Source organism: Canis aureus, chromosome 1, assembly GCF_053574225.1.
Source record: "Canis aureus isolate CA01 chromosome 1, VMU_Caureus_v.1.0, whole genome shotgun sequence".
In the NCBI taxonomy this organism is placed as follows: Eukaryota; Metazoa; Chordata; class Mammalia; order Carnivora; family Canidae; genus Canis; species Canis aureus.
Genome location: NC_135611.1, coordinates 89118969 through 89133417, shown reverse-complemented (window position 1 = coordinate 89133417; position 14449 = coordinate 89118969). Strand labels below are relative to the sequence as shown.

General features: G+C 44.1%; 1 protein-coding gene across 5 annotated transcripts in view; it reads left to right on the top strand.

The window, feature by feature from the left end:
• Positions 1-14449, top strand: part of PIP5K1B (phosphatidylinositol-4-phosphate 5-kinase type 1 beta) — a 300319-nt gene that overhangs the window by 232205 nt on the left and 53665 nt on the right. The gene's annotated exons all lie outside the window — the stretch shown is intronic.

The following is a 14449-nucleotide window of genomic DNA, read 5'->3' as shown; positions in this document are numbered from 1 at the left end:
GAGAAGCACAGGCCCTTTGAGTCACCACCTTCTGCTTTGTTCACCTGAGATGTTGCCTACCTGACCCCCTGGACATTTCTGATTTTAGCCTGGAGATAGAAGAGAAGCCAAAGACATGCCTCTGATCATACCCAGTGCCTTAGGGCAATCATAAGGAAAAGATGCTAAAAAGGCACAGAGGTGCTCAAAAGAAATTAATAGCCTGTGAACTCCTGGGAATCAGTATCCCTACCTGCCCCACCATGCCCAACCCTAGTTGTTCGACAGGGAAGCCTTACCAGCAAACTGAAAAAAAATATTGTCATACTTTCCATCATTTTTTTTCCCTTTAGAGCCTTCCTAGACCCATGTGAAGTCTCTGGAGATGATAAACAAACATTATTCTAAATCTCTTCCAGCCTACTATGTTTTAAAACCTAATCCAAATAGCCTGGAAAGAGAATAAGTTGAATATTGATGTTATAATTCACATGTTAGGTTTTTCTGTCTTTGAATCTTTGTTCTGTTAAGGCGGGGTGGCCTGTTTTTTCCATTCCAACTCTAAGCTCTACATCCCTGCCCTTAAATCAGCCATAAATACTTCCATTAGTGGTCGTCATTCTGTCAGTCTTTTTAAAATCCTTCACTCTGAAAGGTGTCGGTTAGTGCTGGGATGTCTCCATACCTAAATTATATATTGCAGTGGGAAAACTGCTGTCTCTGAATTATTCCCCTTTTTGAGGGATTATTCTTTGTCACTGCAAAGACTCTGATAGCAATCTGTTCTTTTCAATTTTTTTAGTATATTCCAAAAATTGAGTAAAGCAAAAAATAGCATTTTTAAAGTGTATATTGGGGCACCTGAGGGGCTCAGATGGTTGAGCGTCTGCCTTCGGTTCAGGTCATGATCTCAGGGTTCTGGGATCAAGCCCCACATCGGGCTCCCTGCTCAGCAGAGGGGTCTGCTTTTCGCTCTGCCTCTGCCTCTTCCCCTTCTCCTTCTTTCTCTCTCTCAAATAAATACATAAAATCCTTTAAAAAATAAAGTATATTTTTAACCTGATGACCAGGCGTACCTGTTTTCATGAACTTCCACTGTGCAGATCAGTGTTAGAGCACGCAGCTCGTAGGAGTGGAGAAAATGTGTTGTGGGTCTGTCCTTCCCAATCAGATGGTACAATTTAAATTCTGAGTTTTTGATCCTTGAATTCTTCTTTCCCTGTAAGAGCTCTGTTCTTTTAGAGAAGGCATACATTGAGCTCTAAGAAATGCAATGGCCAGTGTGTTTTTTCTCAAAATTAAGAAGAATCTAAAGCAGAAATCCACTACACTCATGAATATTAATTTCCCTCATGATTTCCTGCACCATTGGTCACAAAGCTGGTGCTCTGATCATGCATAAGTATTGAGAATCCTACTGCATCCCAACTTACGTAGAGCTTCCCTGTCAAACTTGCCTTTACCTTCATTGCTGCCCTGGCCGGTCTCATGTTTTACTGGTGACTGTTTCGAATAGGTGGCTCACCCTGGGGGCATTTGGAGTGTTCTAAGAAAGGCCATTGTATCAGAGGAGACACTGCTGGTCATTTGCACGTAGAGGGATAGCTTGCAAAGTCTCCCGGAGTGATGAGTCCAGTGTCATAGATCTCAGAGGCTGACCCAGGGGATCTGACTGTTGTTTTGTGTACTTTTCTTCCTGCTGTTAGAGTCTCATAAACCCAGGAGAGGGGTGGAGCCGAGGTGGAATGACCCGTTACCTTACAGACTTGTCTAAGAGACAAGGAAAGGGAAACGCAAAGACACGTGCATTCTGTGACACGTTGCCACAAGGTCACATGGTGCACCAGTAGGATTTAACTGGAACACGCGCTCTGGGGCGCAAGCCTCACATTCTCTCCACTGTTAACATCCTTTCACTAACAGCCTCTTGTCCTTCTGTCTTGTCCTTGCTGTGTGCGCTGTGCAGGATTGATGGACCCGGTTTTCCTAACATGAATTATGGCTCATAACTGAGCGACTTTTTTGCTGCTTAATAACTAAAGTATTTCTGTTAGACAAAGTGGTGGGTTCATATGAATGCCTGCCCATGACGTTTGTTCAAAGTCATTGGCTAAGGTTGCTTATTCAGAACATCATGGCAGGGTGCCTTGGCGATGCATTCTGTTGAGCATCCAACTCTTGGTTTCAGCTCAGGTCATGATCTCAGGATCATGGGATCAAGCCCCACATCGGGCTCTGCGCTCTGCATGGAGTCTGCTTGAAATTCTCTCTCTCCTTCTCCTTCTGCCCCTCCCCTCCTTCTCAAATAAATAAATAAATAAATAATCGCTTTTTATAAAAGAACATCATGGCTACGGGAACTCTTATCATAGCAGTGTTTGTACTTCAAACCATCAAAATCATCTGATAATATTACTAACTATAATAATAGCTAATTCTTGGGCCTTACTAAGGTTCCCTGTTAAGTTCTTTATATGCATCAGAGTGATTTCATTCTCCCAGCCACCCTGTAAGGTCGTCATCATGTTTATTATCTCCAGCTTATAGATGAGGCATGTTCACAACATCAAGTCATTTTCCCGAGGTCAAGTGGCAGCCAAGTGGAGCCATGGTTTCCATGCATAGCATGGATACTGAGCACGAGGCACCAGCCACCCTCACCCATGCTGTCCCGTTTCAGATCTCGTGCCCTTGAGACGATGATGCTTTTCATGGAAATTCAGTAACACCCACATGAGGTCTACTCTCCCTCATCCATTTTGCCTTTTCTTTCTCCATGTGATTGTAAGTGAGGATTTTTGCTTCTCAAGATGTTAGAGCCCCAGTGTTCAAACACTAAAAATATGACATACTGACTGAAATCCACAAGCGACCTGAAATAGCTCCTTCCTCAAGTTTTTATTTCCAGCCGTTCAAGTAGACACCACATCTTTACATGACTATAGAGGAGAGACTTTTGTTAAATACATTTCTTCTTGATTTAGACAATCCTATATCTTCCGTGGAAAAGGTAAGGTTAAGAAAGGACATTTGTTACAAGATGAGGGGGAAAGGAGGTGGGTGGCCAGAACTTTCTAGTAATTCCAGATCCTTACTCATAACCTCAAGGGAGGGACAGCATCTGCCTCTGGCATCTGCTGTGCACATGGCAGCTGCCTGCTGATGCAGGATATCATTCTGAGCCCTCCTGTGGGTGCTGGATATTGAATCTGACTCCTCCAGACTCTTTGTTCTTCTATGGTCCTTAGTCTGGTTACTTCTACCTTGCAGACAGACCATTACCACCACCATTCATTACCTCCAGCCAGGCCTTTGTCTTGCATGTTCATTATAAACCACCAGTGAGGGCACCCCTTCTAGCTCTCTAATGTTGTTAGGCAAGCAGGCTCCCTGTGGGAACCCCAATGCGGGACTCCATCCCGGGACTCCATCCCGGGACTCAGGGATCAAAACCTGACCTAAAGGCAGACGCTCAACCACTGAGCCACCCAGGCGTCCCTGAAATGTGGATTGTTTTACTGCTTCTCCAAATGGTTGTTACAAAGATTAGTTGAGAAAGTAATGGGGAAGCACGTATATTACCTCCCTGGTACCTAGCAAGCACCATCAAAGTATTTGTTAAAATAATCCAGCGATTCCATACTCAACACCTTGCAGCTTCCCATAAGTTCCACCATAAGGGGCAGGACTTCATTGTTTTTTTCAAAACGCCATCCTGGAATGTTTTATTAGTGAGCATCCAGTCAAGGAAACAGAAAACACACTTGGAATTTCAAACAGAATTTAGTAAAGAGAATTCGTTACCAACTGTAGCTGGACACGTAAAAAGGCGATGCTCTAGAAACCCAGGTAAATGACTGTGGGCAGCAGCTCTGGGCATTCACCCTGCCACCTTACGGAACCTAGACTCGTGAAGGAGGCCCCACCTGAGGACCTGCTGGCACCTTATGAGAAGGGACATCGGAGGAGGACATCACCTAAATTGCTGGGCCAGCAGCAGAGACACAGCTGCCTTCAGAGACACTATCCTCAGAAAGAAGAAAGAAAAAAAATGAGAAAGAGGTGGACCAAAGGCTTCTCCCCTCCTACCCCCTCCTCTCTGGCCAGAGCAGCCTGAGGGACGTAGTGTGCTGACTCCATCTCAGCATCGCAAGGTAAAGTGAAACAGGTTGTAAATAACAGCCAAAGTACATAGGGCAAAAACGAGAAAGATGCAAGACCTCTTAAAAAAAAGGGATCGGGGATCCCTGGGTGGCGCAGCGGTTTGGCGCCTGCCTTTGGCCCAGGGCGCGATCCTGGAGACCCGGGATCGAGTCCCACGTCGGGCTCCCTGCATGGAACCTGCTTCTCTCTCTGCCCCCCTCCCTCTCTCTCTCTCTCTGTGTGACTATCATAAATAAATAAAAATTTATTTTAAAAAAAAAGGGATCGCTGAGATCAAAACTTGACAAAGGTGGAGTGTGCGTGCTGGAATGGGAGTGGATGTAGACTCTACACAGTAGAAGGAATCACAGAGCCACTTTATTACTGTGCCAAAATAATAGTAGAATGAATAGCTTGTGAATGTGAAAAAAAATAAAATTTTAAAATTATCTGTATAATTGGAGACTCTAGTATTTACCCACAAGTCTGTCTGATGGTCAGTAACATTTTCCCTGGTACTGCACTGGAGTGGATGCTGGTTACAAACATGCCTAGAAAAGGTCTCCATGAATTGCAGGCACATGGGATAGATAAAAAGGTTCTTCAACTCAAGAATTCCCCAAGCAGGTTAGTAAGCCTGGGGAGTCTGGGTGAGACCTCCTCTGACAGAGCAGCAGATACATTTTGGAGGCAGAAAGCCTTTTTATTTTATTGCCAACAATACCCCACCTGCCCCGTCTCATCAACTGAATATAACTCGATCCAGAGCAGACACGCATGAGGGGCTGGTGGATATGGTGTCACTACCTTTTATTAAAAAAAAAAAAACACAAAGAAAAGGATTTAGTTAACCTCTCCCCAATATCAGGAAACTAGGTCACCAAGCAAATGATGATACATGTTTGGGGAAGAAGAATACTCCTCAGGATCCTGAAGCAAAAAATCTGCCTCATTACCCAGCCTCCCAAGAGAAGATCTCTTTTTTGGGAATTAGGACCATTTCAGGCCTGCTGGGATGACAGGTGAACCTAAGAGTGGTGTCACATCCCTTCCCAGTTGTGACTGAAGCACCTGCAGAGAAAATTGGAGCTTGATAGAAGCTTCATAATATGCCTGTTGGTTTAGCTTCCCCCCTTCGCCCCAAACCCAGCAAAGAAAAAAAAAGGATTTACATCACATAATCTGCACCTGGATTTTACTAGATGCCTTTTTTTTTCCCTTTTGACAAATTGTAGAATTGCTTCTGAAGTGATTAGCTTTTCAAATGATCCTACGTAGATTTTGGCATGGGCAGGAAATTGAAGTGAATTTCTCAAATATCTGACATTTTATGAGGAATAATTTAGGATTCAGCATTAATTCAGAGAACACATTTTTTCCCTCCATCTTTTATTCATTTATTCATAAATTCGACAAATACTTGTTGAGCCCCAAACATGCCAGACATTGTGCTAGGGGCAGATGTGATTCCTCTCCCCCAGGAGATCACAGTCTAAAGAGGAGACGTGCTGGGTGCCTGCGTGGCTCAGTCGGTTGAGTGTCTGACTCTTGGTTTCAGCTCAGGTCATGGTCTCAGGATCTTGGGATAGAGCCCCACATACTTTGTGAGAAATCTGCTGGAGATTCTCTCTCTCTACCTCTCCTTTTGCCCCTTCCCGCTGCTCATGCACACACTCTCTCTCAAATAAATAAAATCTTTAAAAAGTAAAGGGAAAGTGCTGAGTATTTAGTTTTTTGTTGTTTGTTTTTTTTTTACTCAGGTGTAATTCACAGGTAGCATTTTTTTTATTGCAAATGTACAACCTAATGATTTGATGATTATGCATGTTGCAAAACAGTCAGCACGGTAAGTTGAGGTACCATCCCTCTCCATACAAAGTTACCCCCCAATATTTTTGTGTGGTGAGGACTTTTAAGATTTACTCTGTTGGCAACTTTCATGTTTACACCGCAGTATTATTGACATGCTGTGAACATGATGTAACATTACATTCCCCCTCGTGTGACTTACTCATTTTATAACCTCTCCACCTCAGTCACCCATTTCACCCACCCCTCAACTCCACTCCTCCCAGCAACCACCATTGTATTCTCTGCTTGAGTTTTGTGGGTTCGTTTTCTTTTGTTGTTGGTTTTTTTAAGATTTTATTTATTTGACACAGAGAGAGCATGAAAGAGCAGAAGCAGGTGGAGCAACAAGTAGAGGGAGAGGGAAAAGCAGGTTCCTCACCGAGCAGGGAGCCCAATGAAGGGCTCAATCCCAGGACATCAGGATCATAACCTCATAACCCTGAGTTCATTTTGTTTCTGTTTAGATTCCACACACAAATGAGACCATCCAGTATTTGTGTTTCTGACTTTATTTCATCACTTTGACATAATACCCTCAAGGTCCATCCATGTTGGATTTCATTTTTTTTATGGCTAATACATTTTTTGATGAAGTGGTACACGGTAATATTTCTAGGTGACTTTTGTGCATAAAGATTTTTCATGGAAAAAAAAAGATTTTTCATGGATCCAATTTTGGACAAGTCATATTGAAAAAAAAAGTGGCAGAATGTTCGCCAACCAATGGATATCCTAACTTACCTTTTATCCATTTTCTGCCTCTTAATTCTGACACCAAAAAACTACATCTCTGTTTCTCTTGACTTCAGCCACTCGTGCTATATCTCTGGGAGAATGATTTGCCAGTGGTAGAGGCATCTCCATGACCTTTCCAGGCCCATGCCCTCCTGCATGAAACCTCTAGAGGGATACCTGTCCATGTGTGACTATTCTCTACATCTAGGCTTCAGCATGCTCTTCAAGAAATTCTTATGCAGGACACCTGGGTGGCTCAGTGGTTGAGAAGCCGCCTTCAGGTCAGGTCGTGATCCCGGGGTACTGGGATCAAGTCCCACATCAGGCTCCCCACAAGGTGCCTGCTTCTCACTCTGCCTATGTCTCTGCCTCTCTCTCTGTGGCTCTCATGAATAAATAAATAAAATTATTTTTTTATTTTTTTATTATCGGCTTGCAACCTAGTGGTGCATCCAAACTGAAATCCTTATGCACACTCGAATTTAAGAAAAAAAGTTCTTTGGAGATACCCCTCTGCCTCCATCTTCCTCAAGGAATAAAGCAATTTCTTTGCTTTGTGGTTCATCAGAAACACAGATAGGCTTATTCAAGGAATTAAGAGAACCTAACAAATTCCTAAAATGCAAAACCATACCAATAATGGGGGGGGGTTCCGATTACAGTGGAACAGGACCTCAGTTTCTTGCTCCCACCTCCAACCTCCCTGGACATAGCTTAAGCACAGCTCTCTTGCCTCAGAGCTATTCAGTAACACCTCTGGAGAATTCTCCAGCCTCTGCAAACCTGCTGCCTAGCTCATCCCCTCTGACCATAGACCAAACTTATTCTGCTCAGCACCTGTTCTTGACTTCCCTCAGTCTACAGTGATCTTTGACTCAGCAGCCAAGCAAAGTCATTCTCTTTAAGATCCTATGGGCTTCCTGACTCTCTCACTCTGCCTAGAGGTCATTTTGGTCCTTCTCAGCCCCTGGAAATTGCCCTCTCCAGCCATCTGATTTGTCCCCATCACACTCCACTTCTGCTCTGATGAAGCCAGTCTTGTGCACATTGGTCTGTCACCCTCGATCCCTCCTGCCCAAGTGGCCACACACAGGGCAGCACACAGACTTGTCCACACCTCTTAGCTGCCTTCAGCTGCCATGGTCTATCTTTGAGGTTCCCCCTCTGCATTCGCATTTGCCTTCTGAGCCGTCCCTCCCCTACCCATGGGTCCTCTGGTGCCAGGTTCTGCCAGAATCCCAAGTTTAATTTCTTCTCCTATATACCTGAAATCTACACAAAGTGTAACAAATATAATTTCTGCCAAGGCAGGATGAGGAGCGGGTCCTTTGACCAATCCTCTGTGATCTGTGGGATTCTGCTCACAATAGCCGGCTCTGTCTCCCTGTAATTTAGATGACTTGGGTGTCTTCGAGGGAACAGTTCCACCTGGAAGTCCACAGCCCCAAACTGGCTCCTGAGCACTTGCTAATTTTCAGAGAAACTGACAGGCCCCACCCCCCACGAGTGTGCTAAATGCATCTACCCAGCCAGCCCTTTGCTCTTAGCTCATTGTGGTTGTGGGCGTGGGAGGGGGTGGGGATTAGGTAATTGTAATAATGAGGGAATTAGGAGGCAGTGATAAAATCTCAAGTCAGAATAACATTAACCTAAAATGTAATTATTTAATAGCCTGCTTTCAAGGATAAAGTAATAAAGATGAAATCTATAATGATGTAAAGGGCCTCATTATTTTTCTGGCCAGCCATATTAAAAATTAGCGTGTGAAGGGTCACAGAAGAACTTACTTAGGGCCAGACTTGAACTTGCGAAGGGCCAGACTTGTTTTCTCAACACAGGCCCTGGCTGAAGTGGAAATGTCATCCTGGCAGCCTCTTGGCGGGCTCAGCTAGGATTTCTCCTCCTTCTCTTCTATTGTTCCTCAGCACCATGGAAGAGTACTTCTGTGTATTGAAGCACTTCCTCTGAGAAGAGTTGTTTTATCTTTTATTTATACACAAGCGCATCTGGGTCGGTGCCCTAATAACTCTCACTGCTGTGACTGTTCATTCCTTTTGTCATCCCTGAGCTGTGACAGGAGAGAAGACAGGAGTGCCAAGGCCAAGCCAACGTGTACCTTTTCCCTGCCCACTCTCCCGGAGCTTCAACAGTTGTAGCAGCAAAACGCACGCAGAAAGAGTTTGGGGGACCTCGGGGTCCATTTGGCACCGCGTCATCCAGCCCTTTTATTCTTAATTGTTTTGTTTCAAAATTCTGTGCACCAAGTTGAACAAAGAGTTGGATAAAGTTTCTTAGGAAAAAGAGGAAGTCCTAATACACCTCCCTTTACACCTTCCCATCCCTAGATGCAACCACCTTCACCTCTTTTAGCTGATTCCTTTGGCACTTAATTCCATATCTCTACATGGCACGCTAATATTTTTTCCCACCACATACACACACACTTCCCACCCCATGTCCCACTCCCATTTCCAGTATAGTTACGTCATGCTTGTGCTTTGATCTATCTTGAATGTTCTAGTAGGACTGTGTGAATACTGTTTGCTTTCCTTCTCTGTATGACTCTTTGTTTTCCTTGTAATAAACACCACCTCATTCTTCTGTTTGCTTAGCTTTCCATGTATTTGTCCTTAATGGAAGCCCAGACGCTGTACCATTTGTCTTAATTGCTTTTCCAACTATTCAGTTGCATCAGGTTCTGTTAATTTCCTTGTCTTATAGAAGTTTCCCCAAAAAACCTTCTTAACCTTCTCCAGTCTGGACTAATTGCCCTGTAGGGCCTAAGGCACATATGTTATGTTGGAGTCTTTCATTTCCCCATTCTGGGGATCCTAACCACCTCTTGTCTATATCAGATCCCCTATTTCTCATATCCTACCTACATTTTCCTTTTTTTTTTTTTTTTTTTTGCTAATCACCTCATTTGGGGAGAACACATCCTCCAGTATCTTTCTAAGGAAAGGATTTATGAGGGAGAGTATTCCAGGCCCCACATGGTTAAGCAAGTCTTTTTTTTGTTTTTCATTTTTTAAAGATTTATTTATTTATGATAGACACACAGAGGGGGGGGCGCGGCAGAGACACAGGCAGAGGGAGAAGCAGGCTCCATGCCGGGAGCCCGACGTGGGACTCGATCTCGGGGCTCCAGGATTGCGCCCTGGGCCAAAGGCAGGCGCCAAACCGCTGAGCCACCCAGGGATCCCCGGTTAAGCAAGTCTTTATTCTAACCCTGACACTTGATGGGTTAGCAGATCTAGAACTCTATATTGTAAATTTCTGTTTTCAAATTATAAAGGCTTTGCTCCATTATCTTCTAGTTTCCAGTTGCTGTTGAGAAATCCAGTGCAGTTCTGATTCCTGATCATCTGTATGTGGCCTATGTTTTTCCCTAGGAGCTTACAATCTCTTCAGTTCCCCCTTTTGTCTTGATATTTTATGATCATATGCCTTGGGAGAGGTCTGTTTTCAGCCATCATGTTGACTACTCAGAGACTTTTTTTTTTTTTTTTTAATATTACTTATTTGACAGAGACAAAGAGAGAAAGCACAAGCAAGGGCAGGGGCAGAGGGAGGAGCTGAGGGAGAGGGAGAAGCAGACTCCCGACTGAGCAGGGAGCCCAAAGTGGGACTCAATCGCAGGAACCTGAGATCATGACCTGAGCTGAAGGCACTTAACAAATTGAGCCACCCAGATGCCTCCAGAGGGACTTTTTAACCTGCAAACTCATGCTTTTGAGTTTGGGGAAATATTCTTTTTACATTTCCTCCCCTCTCTTTTCTTATTTTTGAAGCTCCTTTTATGCATATAGGATCTCCTGCATTTGTCCTCCTGTTTTCTTTCTTTTCTTTCTTCATTTCTACCTGTTTATTTTCCTGTCCTATGGTCAGAGAGAGTTCCTCCATTTTTCTCCTAATCCTCCCACTGAGATTCTCCTTTCTGCTGTTGTGTTCTCTAAGAATTCTTTGTTCGCTGAGGTTGCCTTTTGTAGCCATCTTTCCTTATTTCACACTTGTAATTTCTTTTCTCTGTGAGGCTCTCAGAACTGTGGGGTTTTGGGGTTTTGCTCTGATTTTTGTCTTTTCTCCCTTTTTGTTCTCAAGTTTATATGGGGTGCCGCCTTCTGTTCTGGTCCATATCCTTCATGTCAGAGGTCTTCCTCAGATTTCCACAAATCCTTGCTTGTTGCTCAACCATGAGTTTGAATGGGAGAATGCAGAGTTGCCTGGAAGCTTAAACGTCTGAACCAGGCTCATTAACCCAGCTTTATAATCTGGCTGGACTCTCCAAGAGTGGCACCGATATTAGTATTTGCCAGTCTTTGCTGTTGAGCTGGTCATCTTCCCCAGTGGAAGATCTTCCAGTTTCTTGCTCGGAAGGGAAAGGCCTGGCTGTCAGCCTGCTGGGACCTGGGGCAGGGAAGAGGACTGGGTGTCTCAGCATCTAATAGGCACACATTCATTTCATTGCTCTCTTTCTCTGCCATTGGTATCCTTGGGTCTAGATAGCCTCTGTTCTATAACTTCATCAGAGGAGGGGAGTAAAAGGTCTAATCTTTTGCCCCAGTGGGGCATTGTATCTGCCCGGTTATGTGTCTCTTTGCTTCCTCACAGGTGGCTTCACATTCAGTTCTTTTTTTTTTTTTTTTTTTTTTAAGATTTTATATATTCATGAGAGACACAGAGAGAGAGAGACAAGACATAGGTAGAGGGAGAAGCAGGCTCCCTGCTCAGTGGAGAGTCTGCTTCTCCCTCTGTCTCTGCAACCCCTTACCCATCCCACCCCACCCACACTGCCCTACTTGTACGTTCTCTCTCTCTCTCAAATGAACAAATGAAATCTTTTTTTTTTTTTTTTTAAAGAAAAGTCTATGGAAAAAAATGAACTGAATCACATCTTCAGTATCAGAGTATGTTTAGTTAGATGTGGAAAGCAAATTTCAAGGACTCAGGTGTGATTACCAGGGTGAGAGGGAGAGAGAAATAGGGAAACAGAGAGAGAGAGAAGAGGGAGGGTGAGGGTGAGAAGGGGAAGGCAGGGGAGGGCAGGCAAGAGAAATATAAGTAAAGACCAGGTAGAGCTGTTTCACTAAAAATCTATAAAACATCTAGCCCAAGTAGTATTGCTCTGGGGCCCCTCTAACAGCAAGGCTGCAGTCCCCCATGTGCCACAGGGCTCCAGCACCTGTGGGCTCCAGACCCAGCAGGGGAGCCTGGGGCAGATGGGGTCCCACTGAGGGAGGCTGGGCAGTGACCAATCTCAGTGGGTAAGATCTGATGATAACACCCAGGAGATGGCTCTGGGGACCTACAGCTATATCTGGGGGGTCCCTGAGAGGGGACTTGGCATCTACCTCAGCAAGCAGAGCAGACACTCATGAAATGTAGGCATTTGACTGTAATTCCATTCGTTCCCACATGTTGGTGGCAAGGCTGAAGAGGCACACAAGTTAAAAACACAACGTAACTTAGTCCAGCCACTGCTGTCTTGCCAGCACCTTCCATCAGCCCCTCCCTGACGTGGTGCTTGTGTGCGGAACATAAAGGCGCTGGGCAGACCCCAGATGGTTCCCAGTTTTCAATCTCATGAGAACATACCAGTCAAAGCAAAAATACAAAGAACTCTTTGCAAAATAGCTTCTTTAACACATTCGCCCCCCGCCAGGAATAGATTCATGATGAACTGATGGTTTTGCCTATCCTGAAAGGGGCCACCCTGCATAAGGAGCCAGACGTGTGGGTCCTACTTCCAGTCCTGCCATTTAGTTACCTCCTCTGGATCCTTACTCCACGAGTCTCGGGGCCACTCTGCCTTTGCAGACAAAGAAGCAAAGGCAGCTCAAACAAATCCCTTCTGACTGTACAGTCACCTGCAGTGCCTCTCAAACTATAACAGAGGGTGGTTAAAAGAAGACCTAACCCTTTAAAAAGGGTAGAAGATAGGGGGTTGGCTAACCTCTACATCTGCATTTTGGAGCCTGGGAAGCACATGGACAGGTAGTAGGTAAAAGAGAAAAAAAAACAAAGAACTGAATCTGGGGGCACCCAGTGCTGGCTGTGATGCCCACAGCCGAGGAGGGAAGAGCTAAAGACAAAAAGCTGCACATCCCCCATAGCACTGCTCATTTCTTTGGTATAATAAACACTCAGAAAATGTATCTTCATTTCCCAAATGCACCATTTGGGGTGCTTCAGCATGGTTGAACTAAGAAGGGTGCCCAAAAAGAGAAATGCTATTTTATTAGAAAGGCTGATTCCGAGAAAGTGTGTTGATCGCATATTTCTAGCCATGTTCGTACCAGGAATGAGTACCTTGAACTTTCCAAGCACAGGCAGGTACATTGAGCTTGTCACCTGACACTCTGTGACAGCAGAGTTTCTCAGCTGGCTCTCACTGGTCACTCCATCCCATGTGTCACCCTGGGGTTGAGGCAGATTGAAAATTCATGTCCTTGTCTCGGTGACATAAAAACAGCTGTCAGTACACAATGGGCTCCCACGAAAGCACTCTCAGTGTGATGTCCGGAGAGCTAGGGCGCAGGAGATTTTTGTTAAAGAACACACAACTCTCAGACGCAAGCAGAGCTCAGCACCTCTTTGCCAAGACGAGAAGGTGAGTCACCTGAGCACCAGCCACAGAGTGAAATAATTACCTGAATTCCGGGGAAGGGTGAGAGCTTTATATTTTTAGAGCACTTACTGAATAATATTTAGAAAGTCTCTTACTCTTTCATTTTAGAAGACTTTTTTGGAAAGCTGAAGAGTTACGGGTATTTATTAATTCACAATTTTTACAGCTTGTGTTAAAGATCACAATCCAGAGAGCACATTGTGAATGTCTACTCTGTGCCATGGAGTCAGCCATGCACTTTATAGATATCATTTTATTCAGTGCATCTGTCAACCGTATCAGGTAGACACCGATGGAGTTAGTGAAAGGGACTAGAAACATACATGACAGGGACATCGAAAAGTCAATTAGTAGGGCGACTGGCTGGCTCAGTCAGTAGGGCATGCGATTCTTAATCGTGGGATTGAGTTCAAGCCCCATGTTGGATGTAGAGATTGCTTAAAAATAAAATATTTAAGAAAATAGTTATTAAAAGAAGTCAATTATTGTCAAGGCCATTGTGCACTCAAATCAAAAACATAATAACTTGGCCCCTAACATGAACTTCTAGATACTAATAAAATTATTTTCCTCTAAAAATTTTTTCTCCTAAAAATTTTCCTCTAAATTCTTCAACCATTATGAATATATTCTCAAATGCATCATTTGACAGCATTCCTATTTTGAGATCTCATGAAATGTGACCTTAGTTAATTAGGAAATGGCCCCCATAACTAACAAAAAAAAAAGAACACAACAGCAAATTGTCGAGTCCTTGGAATCATATACAATTCAGGCTTAGATCCATGTTTCTTGCATATTTATATGTTGCTAGAAAATGTATAATAGCTTATGACATCTCATCACTTTGCAATGAGAAGCGGAAGTGAGCCTGGTATTAGAAATGCTTTCAGCCTAAGGAACAGAAAACCTGTTGGTAAGCATAGCTTAAGCTAGAACTTTCCAACATATATGGGGAAGCCCACACATGAGCCACAAAAAGGTGTGCGGAGATATTTATCCCCTAAGTCTTCAGGATGGTGATGGTAACCTGGGGCAGCTGAAGCCCTTAGCGTTCTTCACCTCAGGTGCCAGCAATCTCCTCCAGTATTCCCAGAGGACAATGCAACAATT